We start from the raw sequence: 14,486 nt of genomic DNA on the forward strand, positions 1-14,486 counted from the left end.
TAGGTTCTATGGGATTTTGCTTGTTTATAAATATGGTATCATAGTGTATATATAGTTCTGCAGCTTGCTTTTTTCCACTCTACAATGGTTTTGAATTCTATCTACAATCATTTATTCTTTGAAAAGTACAGAACTAGTTAGTTCATTCACGTAGCTATTTTTTTATTTTTTTCACTTAGCCATTTTATATATTTCATCATTTGAATATCTACCCTTTATTTTCCTACTGTTCCCTATTGCTGGACATTTAGGTTCTTCCTGATTTTTCACTATTGCAAACAATGCTATAATGGTTCTTGTAATTACAAAATTTTATTAGGTGTTTACACATAAATTTTAAAGTCCATTAAATTCCTTTTATTTACAATACTTCATTTGATGAAAATGTTTTATTTAATTATGTTTACATCTTTGAAGACAGAGCAAGGGCAGGAGCTTTAAACACACAAAGGAAGATTGGCAGCCAGCCCTGTGGCATGGGGCTGGGGTGGAAAAAGCATGGTCAGTGTATAGCAAAAAGGTACACAGCAGAGTGCAAGGGGGACTCAATTACAGAGCATCTGCTGAACGCTTACACTGTGCAAGATGCCTGGGTTGAGTACAGGATAAGACTGAGAAATTAAATTGAATTCCAAAGTGCACAATAATGGTTTAATTATTAGAGCTCAAACAGAGAAAACAGGGGGGAGATCTGAGAAGATTCCCTGTGAGCTAAGGCAGAGGCAGGGCTGAAAACCCGGCTGGGCTTGAGAGAGGAAGAACCGGATGGCAGACTAGGGACCGGTAAGGTTGCTAAAACAGTCCAGAGATAATGACCTTCTTTACCGTTTCTCTCGAGATTAAAATTTAAAAATTTCACAGGAGTTTATTAATTAAAAAGGAAGGTAGCTTGGGTTTTAAACTAATATTAGTCCTCATAATCACCTGCCACAGACTGTTGGCGGTAGGAAGTATGATGTTAGACAGAGAGCCAGGAGTAGCTTAAAGATTTGGCTTCCAGTCTATTTCTACTCACATCTCCGCACAGTCCCTGCATACGTCCTTGCACCAAATCCAAGTCCCCAAATGGAAAGACAGTCGCGGTTGAAACGCAAAAACCAAACCCTCACTTGGTATACATTATTATACTGTTCTGTATACCAGAAAACACTTCCCATAAAATATGCACAGCGCTGGGGGTTAAATTAAAAGTGACTGAGTTTGGGTGTATATTTGATGTCCTTCCATGAGTAACAACTGTCTGTCCTTTTCTGCCCATTACTTTTAGTGTCTGGCACCTATTTGGTAACTTGGTGGCTCCTTCAGGCCTGTTAACTTACTTTCTTCACCAAGGCTGGTGTGAGATGCTTAAGAAAACAGTGGCTGTAACGACAGAGTTACCAACTTTTAATACAGGTCCAGTCGAGGGGGCAATACTGGAATTGGGGCCGGGTGACACACTGGCAAAAAGGTCCGGAGGAGGCGGCGGGAGGCCGCAGGCAGGTGGCGGCGGGCGCGGGTGGCCGGACCGGGAGGCAGGAAGCGGCGGCGGGGCGGAGCGGGCCGGCGGCCGAGCGGCAAGGGCCGCAGGCGCCCCGCCCGGGCTGGTATGCGGCCGAGAGTGACGCGGGAGGCGGGGTCACGTGACGCCCGTGGAATGCCAACAATGTAGCGAATGTCCCACTTGGGTCTGCGCGTTGGAACCGCGGCGTGAGCGCCCCGGGAAGATGGAGCCGCCGCCGCTCGCGCCGCCGCCGCCCGGGGCTCCCCCGTCCCTGCGGGGCCAGCAGCAGCTCCAGCCACCGGCGCCCGGTCCCCCGGCGCGCGAGGCCCCGGAGCCCCGGGCGAGGACGCCCCGGAGCGTGTAGACCGCGCCCCAGGAGGTGAAGGGGCAGGGCGGGGGCGTGTGGCCGGGGCCGCGGCGGGACGAGGGAAAGTTTCCGCGGGCCGGCGGGGCCGCAGGGCTCCCTGCGCCCACCCTCGGGCCGCCGCCGGCCGCGGCTCCGGGAAGGGCGTCCGGCTCGGCCGCGCGGCCCGGCCGAGCGGCGGGCGCGGGCGGCCCAGGAAGTGTGTCCGGACCGGAGCCCTGCGCCCTGCCCCCACGGCCCCCGCCCGTCCTGGGCCAGACCGCCCCGGCGGCGCGTCGTCGCCGGCCGTCCGGAGTCCGCCGAGCCGGTTCGCGCGGGGCCGGGAGGCTGGGGGCGAGCCCGGGCCGGCGGGGCTGCGGCTTTGTTGTGCCCCGGGCGGCTGCGGCCCGGGGGCGGCCCCCCCGCCACTGTCCCGGGGAACCGGGCTTCTGCCCGAACGTCCGGCCGGGCGCGGTGCCCGCGAGCGGCCCGCACAGCGCCGGGGTCCTGCGTCCGGCCGCCCCGTCGTACGCGGCTGGCCGCGCCGCCGTACCCCCCACGGGCGCTGTCCCCTCATGGGCCGCGCCGCTGTCCCCCCACGGGCGCCGTCCCCCCACGAGCAGTGTTTCCCCGCGGGCCGCGCTGTCCCCCCACGGGCGCCGTCCCCCCACGAGCGGGGCTCCTCCGCGGGCCGCGCTGTCCCCCCACGGGCGCCGCCCCCCCACGAGCGGTGTTCCCCCGCGGGCCGCGCTCTCCCCCTACGGGCGCTGTCCCCCCACGGGTGCCGTCCCCCCACGAGCGGTGTTCCCCCGCGGGCGCGCTGTCCCACCACGGGCGCTGTTCCCCCGCGGGCCGCGCTGTACCCCCACGGGCGCCGTCCTCCTGCGGGCCGCGCCGTCTCCCTGCGGGCGCTGTTCCCCGACGGGCGCCGTCTCCCTGCGGGCCGCGCCGTCCCCCCACGGGCGCCGACCCCCCACGGGCGCTGTCTCCCCACTGGCGCTGTTCCCGCAACGGGCCGCAGCGCCCACGGGGAAATCTCCCCGCCCGGCGTGTCCGAGTTGGCCTCCCGGTCCTTTCGGGGCGCAGCCGGGCCGTGAGAGCGGCGGCCGTTGCATAACGTGCCCGTCCTGCGCCCTAGTTGAGCCGACTTCCCCGGAGCTTGTCTTTTCTGATGCAACTTCACTTGCAGTTAGTTCCCCGGCCAGACTCTGGAGATGCGGATTCCGATAAAATTCGCCTGTTGCCAATCACTTCCCCTCCAGCCTGACTGCGGAACTTCGGGAGGAGCGTCTCTCTCCGGGCGAAGCGGGCCGCGGGGTTGGGCAGCAGTGCCAGCCCTGGGCGGCCCTTTCGTTTGTTGACTGCAGGGTCCCGGTGCCCAGGGGGCTGGGGGAGGGGAAGCAGCCCCCGCAGAGGCCGACGGCGGGCTCCCGGGTGTCCTGGGCTGCTGGCAGCGTGTTCTGAGGCTCTCGAATGGGTATTCTGTGCCCTCGAATGAGTATTCTTTGCAAGCGTAACCGGGAAAGTGCACTTTATTTGTAGATCTTATGTTGACAAAATATTAAACAAGATTTTTTACATTTTCACACTTATGTAGGATATGTGAGAGTGTTCTTAAGGTAATAGTCATCTAGACTTTTAAAAATTATTTAACCTCAGCTATTAAACCGGGGAGTATACACTTGGCAGGTAAAAATTCAATGGAACAGCTCCCTTCCCAAAGTATTCAGCAAATACGTGCATTTTTAAAGGAAGGATTGTCCACATTTTTACTAAGAAACCTGAATATACTGAAATTTGAATGGAAAGACACAAAATGTGTGTCATCTCCGTACAGGTGTTCTGTTTAAATTTTGACTTAGTAGATGAGGGCCTTCCCTTAGCAATGGAGGAACTAACTCCTGGCTTGTTATTAGGATATTTGTGCTAAATAGATCGTACTCTCTATTTTTCATTAATTCTCAGCTGAAATCCCTGTGTGAGGGATCACCACTTTTGAGTGCTAAATCAAGATACCACGCTGCTTGGTATCTTCTAAGTTTTTTTTTTTTTTTTTTTTTAAGCAACTGTAGTAGTAAGGTAGTAACAGAAAGATTTTCCAAAATAAGAATGCAAAGATTATTTAAGAAGGTCTGTTTTAAATTATAATTAACAAGACTGTTATTCAGCCTCTCATAAAATTTGGTCTCATTATCCAGGTGTATAGAGCACCGTTTAATGAATACGCCAGCATTCGCTTGAAATTAAAATTGCTGAACATTTAATAAATCTCAAAATAAGCAATTTAAAGTGGTATCTGAATAGAAGATGTCATGCAAAATTATTAAGGTGAATGAATTATTAGAATCATGGAGTTTTAGAACTGGAAGGGATTCTTTTAGCCTCTCGTTCTAGTTTGAAATAGTTTTGACTTACGTGTAAATTGGAGCTGTACATATTTCTTTCTTTCCTTAGCAAATCACAGGGTTGGTGGGAGGGACTTCCCTTTGGTGGGAGGGGAATGTTTTTACAATGAGAAGCCTTGTTGTTTTAAATGCTGTGTTGTGAATAGCCAGCCCTAGGCTCTTAAATCCCCCTGGGGGGCTGGGGGCGGAGGGGAGTGCTGGAGTGGCACCGGGAGGTGTTGAAGCTGATAACTTCAGCATAAACACACAAGAAGGATTTGGGGAAGCTTTGGGAGTGTTCTGCTTTGTATTGGAAAAACCAGACCAACACAGTTTTTGAAAAGCTGCTTTTATATTTCATGGTTATAAAGTGAAACTTCTAAATAATATTCCTTACTGACTTTTAAAAAATAGTGGGCTTGAAGAAATACAGAAGATAAATTTACTGCATTTATTTTGTCTTAAGGAGCAAAATGTCCTGATAAACAGAACGAAGAGATTGGTCTTAATAATCCCTAAGGTGATTGACTGCCAGCTCAAAAAATTCTCTTAATCTTCTTCCCTTTTAAAAAGCCTATTGCTGGCGCGGGTGGGTGGCATAGAAGTTAAGTCCGTGCATTCCCCGTCAGTGGCCTGGGCGTCGCAGGTTCGGAGCCGGGCGCCGACCCCCGCACTACTTACCCAAGTCGTGCTGTGGCGGCGTCCCACGTAGAAAATAAAGGAAAATGGGCACAGATGTTAGCTCAGGGCTGATCTTCCTCACCAATATAAAAGAAAAAGCCTCTTGCTTAGTATTAACTCCTCTGGACAGAACTGGGCTTTCACATTGCACAAGTCCAGGGGGTGACCATTCCCATTGTATGCTGGGTGGATGAGCTCTGTGAAATGGGGCTTTCTTAGGTAAAGCACCTGTGAATTGCCCCTGGAGTTTGCAGGTAGCCCTGCTTGGGCCACTAGGTTCACTAAGTGTTAACTGTTCTCTCACTACTTTTAAGGCTAATGTTATTTGATTTACAGTTTCATTTTGAAAGTATTATTAAAATAACGTAATGTTGGAAAAGGGATAATGGTTATGATGCTAAACGTAGAGTGGAAATTTGACCTTGCGTAATGTTTGCATTCACTATATGAAAACTTTATGTCACTTAGCATCTAGACCATGTCAACCTGACTGTAGCAGGTGTTTTTTTTAAGTTAAATACTTTTTGTTCATGTGCCAATATTTGACATTCATAGGAATTTTTCTGGTGGACAAATGAAAAATCTCATATTTTGTAGCACTGGTTTGTATTTATTGTTGATTGGTTGTTACGATATTGTGGCTAGCACAGATCCTATAGCCTCTAACCTCGTTAGGATGGTAAGGATCTTAAGAATGGAAGTTGGCTTTGAATAGAGTGGCTCTCCCTTTGGAGCATTGGTCTCACTGCCTCCAGGCTGTTACCTTGAGCAGGAATGCTAAGACCAGCCTATTCTGTTACTAATAAACTCCATCCGACCTCGTGAATGTCACTCCCGTATTTTCATTAAATGACCCAGACAGTACCTGCCCCCTCCCCAACGTTACCTGCCTGTTCATCTTTCTCTTCTGTGTTTGAGCCTTTCACAGGAAGTTCCAGACTCCAGGAATAGTTTCACACTTCCTCCATTGAATCATAGCCCTTTAGCCTTTCCAATTTTGGTGAAATGATCCTTCTCTAGGAGGCTTTCTCCAGACGGGCGCGTGCACTGGATTCTTTGGTCAGTCACAGTATTACCTCTTGCGTAGCAGGGACTCCCAAATGGGCTGGGTGTACCTACCGCCTTGCTGGGGTGCATCTGAAACTTGGAGGGGGTGGTGCAGAGGAGGCAGGGCGTTCTCAAAGTTGAAAACCCCTGCTGGGGTGCGGAATTGAATAGAAGGAGACCGTCCTGTTCAGTTGCTTGCTGTTAGGAATGCTGCAAAGAATATATAATTTATCTACCACCTGGTCACTCCATGTAGTAATCTTGAGTACAGACTTCGGTGGCTCTATTGTCCATGTCATTATTTATAATGAATATATATATATCATACAGATACCCTGTGCAAAGCTAATCGAGAATGTGGTGCTTTGCTTTTTCCTAGATTATGAGTTTATTTACAAATGAGACCCTGTTCTACCTGGGTGAAACCTCGTAATGTCCAGTACAGTGTTTGACATACCTATGGCACTTGTAAAACCACCGACACCTTATGATGACACTATTTATTGGCGAGTTTTCCCTGGATCCCCAGAGGAGCGTAATCACTGATTTTCTCAGAAACCCTCGCTAGAGGGGCCCTCCCTCTCGTGTGGCTCCCTGGCCTGGGCAGTACTGGGGAGGCGCAGCAGCATGGCGGCTTAGGACTCTGACATGCAGCATCTGGCTGGAGGCCTGGCCCGTCTGCCTGATGTAGTTTCAGCTTTGCTAGTTAATTATAGTAAGGGTATGATTTAAATAATAACTAGAATTTTAGGTCCAAGAAATACTATCTTAAAAATGCCAGTGTGTGTCATTAGTGCGCGTCCCTGAGACACAGGTTGAGTTGGTTCCTCTCTTGGTGTTGGATGTGTATTTGGCAGCGGGTGTGGGTTCGTGAAGTACTAGGAGAAATTAGAATAAAAATTCTTGAACATCTGATAGCATTTTCCAAGATTGGATGGAGAATTGGAATTGGGTTTGGTAGGGCCAAATTAAGAAATGCGTAAAATATTGCTCTAACATTAAGTTTTTACACAAGCCACCTGTACTAAGTATAGGATTTAGTAGTTGTCTCAGCTCCAGATTTGAAAATGGTGTGTTTTTCTTTTGTGAGTTGTGTTACAGTTTAAAATTCCAGTGTCTCATGATTTCTTTTAAAGTATATTTAAGTCAATTGATGATGCCAAAGAAATTTCCAAAATTAGATTTCCTTTGCTTGGTACTGCCCCCCCCCTTTTTTTTTTTTTTGAGGAAGATTAGCCCTGAGCTAACATCTGCTGGCAATCCTCCTCTTTTTGCTGAGGAAGACTGGCCCTGAGCTCACATCCATGCCCATCTTCCTCTCCTTTATATGTGGGACGCCTACCACAGCATGGCTTGCCAAGTGGTGCCGTGTCTGCACCCAGAATCCGAACTGGTGAACCCCGGGCCTCTGAAGTGGAACTTGTGCACTTAACCGCTTCAGCACACAGCCAGCCCTGTTACTCCCATTTTTTAAAGTCCACATCCGTGAGGCCTTAGGGTCATATTTGTAAAATTCTTGATGAAAGAAAAATTCCCATATGTTAACTTTTGTTAAAATGATATAGTAGTGTGTCAGAGTAGCTTATTTCCACCTGTAATCTTAATTTGACCAATGAGAATTCTCATGAAAAATTCTTTTAGAAGTTCATAATTTGGCCATGAAATCAACTGTCTTCAAACCAAAACTTAAAATGCAAGGTCCCAAGCTGAGAAAATACTTTCATTCTTTGTGAAACTGAAGGAAGGTTTCCTCCTTTCCAAATTATTCAGGCAGGAGCACAGTTTGCCCACAGGTGCTATTTTTACATATCCACGTAAAACGCTGGACAATGCATGGGGTCTTCCTAGCACCAGCACTTTCTGCAGGACTGTGGTGGAAGATGGAAAGAAAATGAGAACAGTGTGTGGAGTCCTCCTACTCCCTCAGCGCTGACGGACTTGCCCAGGTGCTGGGTTTGTGGAGTGACACAGTAATTCTTTCAATTTTTCTGTATGTTTGAAGTTTTTCATAATACAACGTTAAAGGGGGAAAACGAGAAAGAAAAGAAACCAGGACATCTGATCCGGATTCTGTTTAAGGGCACATCTACGTGGTGTTTCTCGTCTCATGCATGAATACAGACATCAACACAGAAGTGTCTGGTCTATCCTGTCCTGGTTAGCTTTATAATTGGGATGTTTGTGGGACACGTGGGTGCCTATGACCCCCATTGTCTCCAGGAGCGAAGCCGGCGGCAGGCATCCACGTGGTGTGTCTCAGCATCCTGGGGGAGACGGCAGGGGGCTTGGGAGGGCGTGTGCGGCGCCCAACGGTGTAGATTTCCCTCTGCCAGGGGACTGTGCTCTGCCGTCAGCTCCCGGTCCTGAGGTCCAGCGTTTTCTTTGTGTAGCTATGTTTAGAAAGGGAACCATTGTTCAAACACTAGTTAGCTAGATGTGCATGATTAGATGACTTTTTTTTTCCATTTTTTTATCGAGGTAAAATATGTGTAATATTTATCATTTTAACCATTCATAAGTGTACAGTTCAGTGGCCTTAAGTACATTCACATTGTTGCTGCAGTCGTCACTACTGTCTCTACTCAAAACCTTTTCATGATCCCACGCAGAAACTCTGTGCCCCTTAGTCACTGCCCGCTCCCCAGCCTGGTAGTCTTCATTCTGCTTGTCTCTCTGAATTTTTCCTCTTGTAGGTGCCTCATATAAGTGGACTCACACAGTGTCTGCCTCTTTGTGGCTGGCTTATTTGACTCAGCATAATGTCTTCGAGGTTGATCCATGCTGTGGCATGTCAATGTTTCATTCCTTTTTCTGGCTGAGTAATACACCATAGTTATGCCACTTTTTCTGACAGTTAGGTCACTTCACTTGGGAATGTTTCCTGTGGGCCTGCGTCTTAAACTCCGAGACGGAGCACTGCTCACTGAGTCCCTTCCACGTACACAGCTTTCCTGCAGGGCCACCATGGGGGCAGGTTTTATCACCAGTTTAGGGCTGAGGGGACAGACTCAGAGTGGTAGGTGACTTCCTGTATTCATTCGGAAGATGCTTCCTGGGCCTGTGTGCTGTACACAGGCGGTAGGGAGGGGTGCTGACTGCACAGGTGACTCAGGAGGAAGACGGTGCAGCAGTCCTTGCACGCTGTGGCAGTGCGTGAGCAACAACCATGGCTGAATAGCAGCGTCTCACTTTGGGTGGACAGGAGGGCTCTTCTGTGGGAGGGGTTTTCAGGCTGAGAATTCTAGGAGCGTAAGGGAGCCAGGCTGGGAGGGGTGTTTGTTCCTAGCAGAGAGAACAGCCTTGCCAAGTTCCAGAGGTAAGGGAGAATTTGGTGCCTTTAACTTGCCCAGGGTCACAGAGATGGAGCCTCATTCTGGCCAGTCGGGAAGCAGTGAGCTTCTTGAAGCTCCGGTCGTGCTCACAGCTGAGCATCCTGGGCCTGGCTGCAGGCACGTGTTTCAAACGTAAGTCTAATGACAAGCTTTTCCTCTCTCTGCTTTTCTTCTTCACAGTAAAAAGAAAGATACTTAACTTTTTAAGCATTGTTATCAAATACTCATTTAAAGAGGAGTCACGTGGAGTGAGCATGAAATACTCTACGTTTCTACACACAGTATGCTACCTTTTCCACAAAGGTCATTTGAATTTTGCCCTGGTCTTGTCTCGTTACTTGATTAAAGCCTTGATTGTCTAACTGATTCTGGGTCCTGAGCTTATTAGTAATTCTAATAACCGGCCAGCGTGTTGGGCATTCCAGATAAGAGTGATGTCACATGCAGTGTCACCTGTGGTCCTCAGAGCAGCCCTGTCGGGCAGACAGAGCAAGTCTTGTTGCCAGGCAGGAAGCTGAAGCTCAGAGAGGTGAAGTGCTTGCCCGCGTCACACGGAGCCAAGTGCCAGAGCTGGGAGTGGAAGCCAAGTTTCACACCTCCAGCTACTTTTTCCTTCGAGCTCACATGGCCGTCTTCTGAGTCAGCCTCCCACAGCCACGTCCTCCCCTCGCAATAACTGCCCTCCTCGATCCACACTGAGGCTTCTCTTTTGATGGTCCCTATTGTTCACAAGGTCGTCCTGGCTCAGAGGATGGCACCACCATTGACTCTGGTTTCTAAGCTGGAAACTTGGGCTCCATCTTTCAAATCCGTCCTCTCTAGTGAACGTCGCCAACTCCTGTGGGTTGTATCTCTTAACTGCTATTGAATCCACCCGCTTCTCTCTGTCTTCCAGCTGCTACTCTGGTTCAGATCCCCATAATTCTCTTATTGTCACATGTATTATATTAAAATAATTGATTTTCTTGTCTATCTCCCCATCTTGAACTGTGAGCTTCTTAAAGTCAGAGGCTGGTCATTATTTTCTGCATCCCTAAGACTTGGTAACAGGGACACCTTGTATGGGTGTTCAGATTGTGCACTGCTCAAGAGCCCTACACGTAAGGACCAGCCTTATGTCACAGATACTAACTTATATGAAGGAGTGTTCAGCTACTTGGAGACTCTGGTGCACTCACAGAATACCTGAGCTGCAGTAGAGGGTCACCTCCCCTGATAAAGCCACCTCGCCTGTGTGTCATGCGTATACTCTGGAAAGCACGCATGATCACACTCCTCCTCTGTGGCCTGCATGAAGACCATTACTTTTTCTCTTGTGCCTCAGAGGTCCAGTTTCCACCCTCTTTTAGATTCAGACGTTACCTGCTCCCCTTACTCGGAGTGTGTGTGTGTGTGTGTGCGCGATGGATTATGACATGTGGTATGTCAGAGACTGGGCCAGGCTAATCCTATAGGGCTCCGGAAAGCTCTCCAGGGCAAGAGTTGTACGTGTTGTATAATAATATAGTCACAATAGCATTTACTTCAGGAAGGGGTGCCTTTTTGTAATCCCACAATGGTACCACATGAAGCACCAGGGGCTCTACCAATAACTACACGGAAGGTATTTGATATAGCGGGGGGAGCAAGGTCTTGGAGCAGACCACTCACTCCTCGACTCCTCACGGCTCTAGGACTGAGCCATGTGGACATCAGCTGCCTTAAGGCAGCAGCACAATTTGTAATAGCCCCGGACTAGGAACAGCCCACATGTCATTCAGTGGCAGAATGGATAAATAAGTATGATATATTCATATAATGGAATATTACTCAGCAATGAAAACGGCAAACTTCTGCTACACACCACATGTATGAATGACGAAACAGTCTCGAACAAAATAAGGTAGACACAAAGAGTACAGACCATGTAATTCCATGGATACGATCAAAAACTGATCAAACTATTCCTTGGGATTAGAAGTTGTGAAGGTGGGTTCCCCTTGAGTCTCTGGGACCTGGGGGCTTCTGGGGTTGTAAGGATACACTCCTCGATCTAGATGCTAAATGGCTCCCACAGTGTGTTCTTTGTGAACATTTGTCCATCTTATGATTTGTGCACTTTAAAAAGTGTATGTTAAAGAAAAACATTACCCTTGCCGCAAAAAAAGAGCCTCACTGCTCTCCCAGCTTTCAGCAGCTTCCCTGTTATAGAGTAAATTCCAGGTAGAATTTTCAAGCCTCAGAATCAAGAGGACCTCCTTCGGCTGTCCCTGGCTTCTGTTTTCTCTGCTGGTGTGGCCCGGCAGAGAGGATGTCTCATGTCCTGCCTCCACTTTCTCACAGCTCTTTTCTTCAGCCTGGACCATCTCTTGTGGCCCTTGCCCTTTGTTAGCTGAGTAAAAAGCAGCTTGCTCCTGCTCTAGTCGCTGGTGTCCCTTGATGGTGCAGTGAGGCTTATGGCAGCTTGCTGCTCCCTTAAGGAGTGCCAGTGGGCAGGGCGGGAGCTCTCCGCTCAGCCCCAGCTGCTGCATTTCATGGCTGAGCAGACAGTTACCGGCTGGGTGAATGTCCCATACACTGCTGGCTCCCGGTCCATGTGTCGAAGCCCAGGCCTCTGGCCAGGGTGTAGCTAGCTGCTGAAAGCCTTCCCCTCCCTGGGATCGCTGCCCCTCCCCCAGGCTCTCCTCCCTCCCTGGTCCCTCCAGCCCACCTTCCAGTTGGCTTTCAGGCTCAGCTCTCCAAGGGCACTTGTGGCCGTGTCACTCCTTATCTTAACCACACACATTGGCTCCCCGGCTTCTGCACTGAGTCCAGACAATTAACACGGCTTTGAAGGGCCTTCCAAGTCGAGCCCCTGTACCCCTCCACGGTGTCATCCCTCTGTAACTCTCCAGGAAGAGCCTCCACTGCACAGATCTAAATGTGGTGGGTGGAGCCTGCAGGCTTCACAGTCCTCTGCTCCTTTGCATGTGCTGGTCCCTCTGGCTGGAATGCCGTTCTTCTCTACACTCAGATTTAGTTGTCTCTACTTCAGAGCTTTTTCTGACTTTGTCCTTCATTCCCTCATCTGCTAGGTTTCTTTACCTCCTCTTGGGCCTCTCATTCTCTCTGAAGCTGTTTACTTGCCTACCTCACCTGACTGTGAACCTGCTGAAGGCAGGATTGGTTCCTCTTTGTCCTAGCAGTGCCTCAGACTGACAGATGTTTGGAAGACATTTGCAGGGCAGGGAGGTGGGCGCGGGGGAGGGGTTGGTGAGTGGATGGCAGGGGGATGAATGTGTTTTGACAGTGAAGAAACCTCCCTGCGTGTTGTCAGGCCCCTCCTTTTCATTGATTATTTATTGTGAATATAGTATGACATGTCTTCTGTATTTTAGTTTTCAAAGAAAGAGAAGAAAACTAAAGATTGGAGACAAAGTGATTTGTGTAAATTCCCATAGGGAAAGATACCACTTTCCTGCCTGTTTCCAGACACATCAAGTCACTCAGGATTCTCCATACGTGCTTGGCGGCTCCTTGAGAATCTCTCTGTTTTTGTTAGAATGTGAACTTATGGTTTTAGAAAGTTAGGTATTTCAAAACAGATGCTTAGACCACAAAGTCATTGAAAATGAGTGTGGTTGCAGTGTGCCCCGTTTTACACCAATTAATCAAAGCTCTAGGCTTCTGGTCCACCGCCAACACAGGCCCAGGGGAATCTCAGCTGTCTTCGGATCTAATAGTTCACTGTCTCCGTAGTCTTAAAACAGTCATTTCAGTGACTTTAATATGTTAGATGGTGTGTGTTAAGATATGGATTCATGTTGAGAAATTTATTTAGTGTGATTCTTACTTTCCAAATGGAATCTTCTCTCAGTTACTTTGAGAAAGGAGGTAGTTAAAACCTTTTAAGACCTTCCATCTTCCCACCTCTAAGAAAGGAATAGTAATTTTAATGTCATTTCTTCAGGTTTACTGTTGTATTTGGTTATGTCATAGGTCTATATATAAGTTAATTCACATAAAACTCTTAGGACAGAGCCTGGCACGTGGTAAATTCTGAATAAATATTAGCTATCCTTATTTTTATTTTTTTGCTGAGGAAGATTGTCCCTGAGCTAACATCTATGCCAGTCTTCCTTTATTTTGTATGTTGGTCACCACCAGAGCATGCCTGACGAGTGGTGTAGGTCTGTGCCCAGGATCTGAACCGGCAGACCCAGGCTGCCACAGCAGAACATGCCAAACTCAACCACTATGCCATGGGGCTGGCCCATATCCTTATTTTTTTTCCACTGAAAACGTCAGTTCTCAAATTCTCTACTGAAACTAAAAGTCCTTCCCCCCTCTCCTTGTAAAGGATGCTCTTTTTTGGATCAGCTTTTCTTTGTTCATTAAAATTCAAAGTGATTATCCTTCAAACTCTGCTCATTGAGTTCTGTGGGGCTAAAGGGAGTGGATGAAGTGAGGGCTGCATAGGAAAAGGGCTTCGGTGACACACCCAGAGACCACACAGCCTTTGCCTTTGCCACTGGGCACCAGTGCTTGGGTTGTGACAGCTAATCCCATATAGTAACACACGTGCCAGAAAGCACAGTTTCCGAGGATTTAGGATGTCCCAGTACTGTGAGCCAGATACCTGCATTGTCTTACTCAGTGCTCACCACTACCCTCTTGCCGTGTTGTCATCTGTTTCACAGGGAAGGAGAGGGAGTCCAAGGTCACCCAGCTATAGGTGATGAGCTAGATGCTGCCTCCAGTAGAGCCGGCTGCTAAGGGCAGTGTCAGGGGTTGGGCTTGATTTCATTTTCTAAATGCAAGAACTACAGGATGTTCATGAATTAGACCTGGGGCAGGTCTAATTCATGACTGAAAAATGCCTTTGTGACATCTAATTCTGTCTGAAGAGCCGTTTCCATGCTGTTGTAGTAGGTGACCTGTGCTGACCACTTTATCGATACAGCCACTTGTTGGTTGTGGCCACAGTGCGCTTTGAGACAGAACTCACTCACGTGCGTTTACTAGTGCCCCTCCACATGAGTATCATTTTCCACAAGGAAGATATTTTTATTTTGGTATTTTGGTCAGAATGCTCATAAGAAGTTGCCCACTGTATAAAACAATCAGGGAAGTAGTTACCTTCAAAGTCTCATAATAGATTGTGTTCGAACTACTTTCAGTTGCATTACCTTTAATGTGACAAGTTTTGTGATATCTTTCAGGAAACTTCAGAGGGTTTTATAAGGAAAAATTTCCAA

General features: G+C 48.5%; 1 protein-coding gene across 2 annotated transcripts in view; it reads left to right on the plus strand.

The window, feature by feature from the left end:
- Positions 1–1,516: 1,516 nt before the first annotated feature.
- LATS2 (large tumor suppressor kinase 2) overlaps positions 1,517–14,486 on the plus strand; it is a 97,636-nt gene continuing 84,666 nt past the window's right edge. Inside the window, exon 1 of one of the 2 annotated variants that reach the window (XM_046664460.1) lies at positions 1,517–1,862. The gene's annotated coding sequence lies outside the window, so the exon portion shown is untranslated. The remainder of the gene's footprint in view (positions 1,863–14,486) is intronic. The other variant, XM_046664458.1, reaches the window with a different exon arrangement.

Source organism: Equus quagga, chromosome 6 (assembly GCF_021613505.1).
Source record: "Equus quagga isolate Etosha38 chromosome 6, UCLA_HA_Equagga_1.0, whole genome shotgun sequence".
NCBI lineage: Eukaryota > Metazoa > Chordata > Mammalia > Perissodactyla > Equidae > Equus > Equus quagga.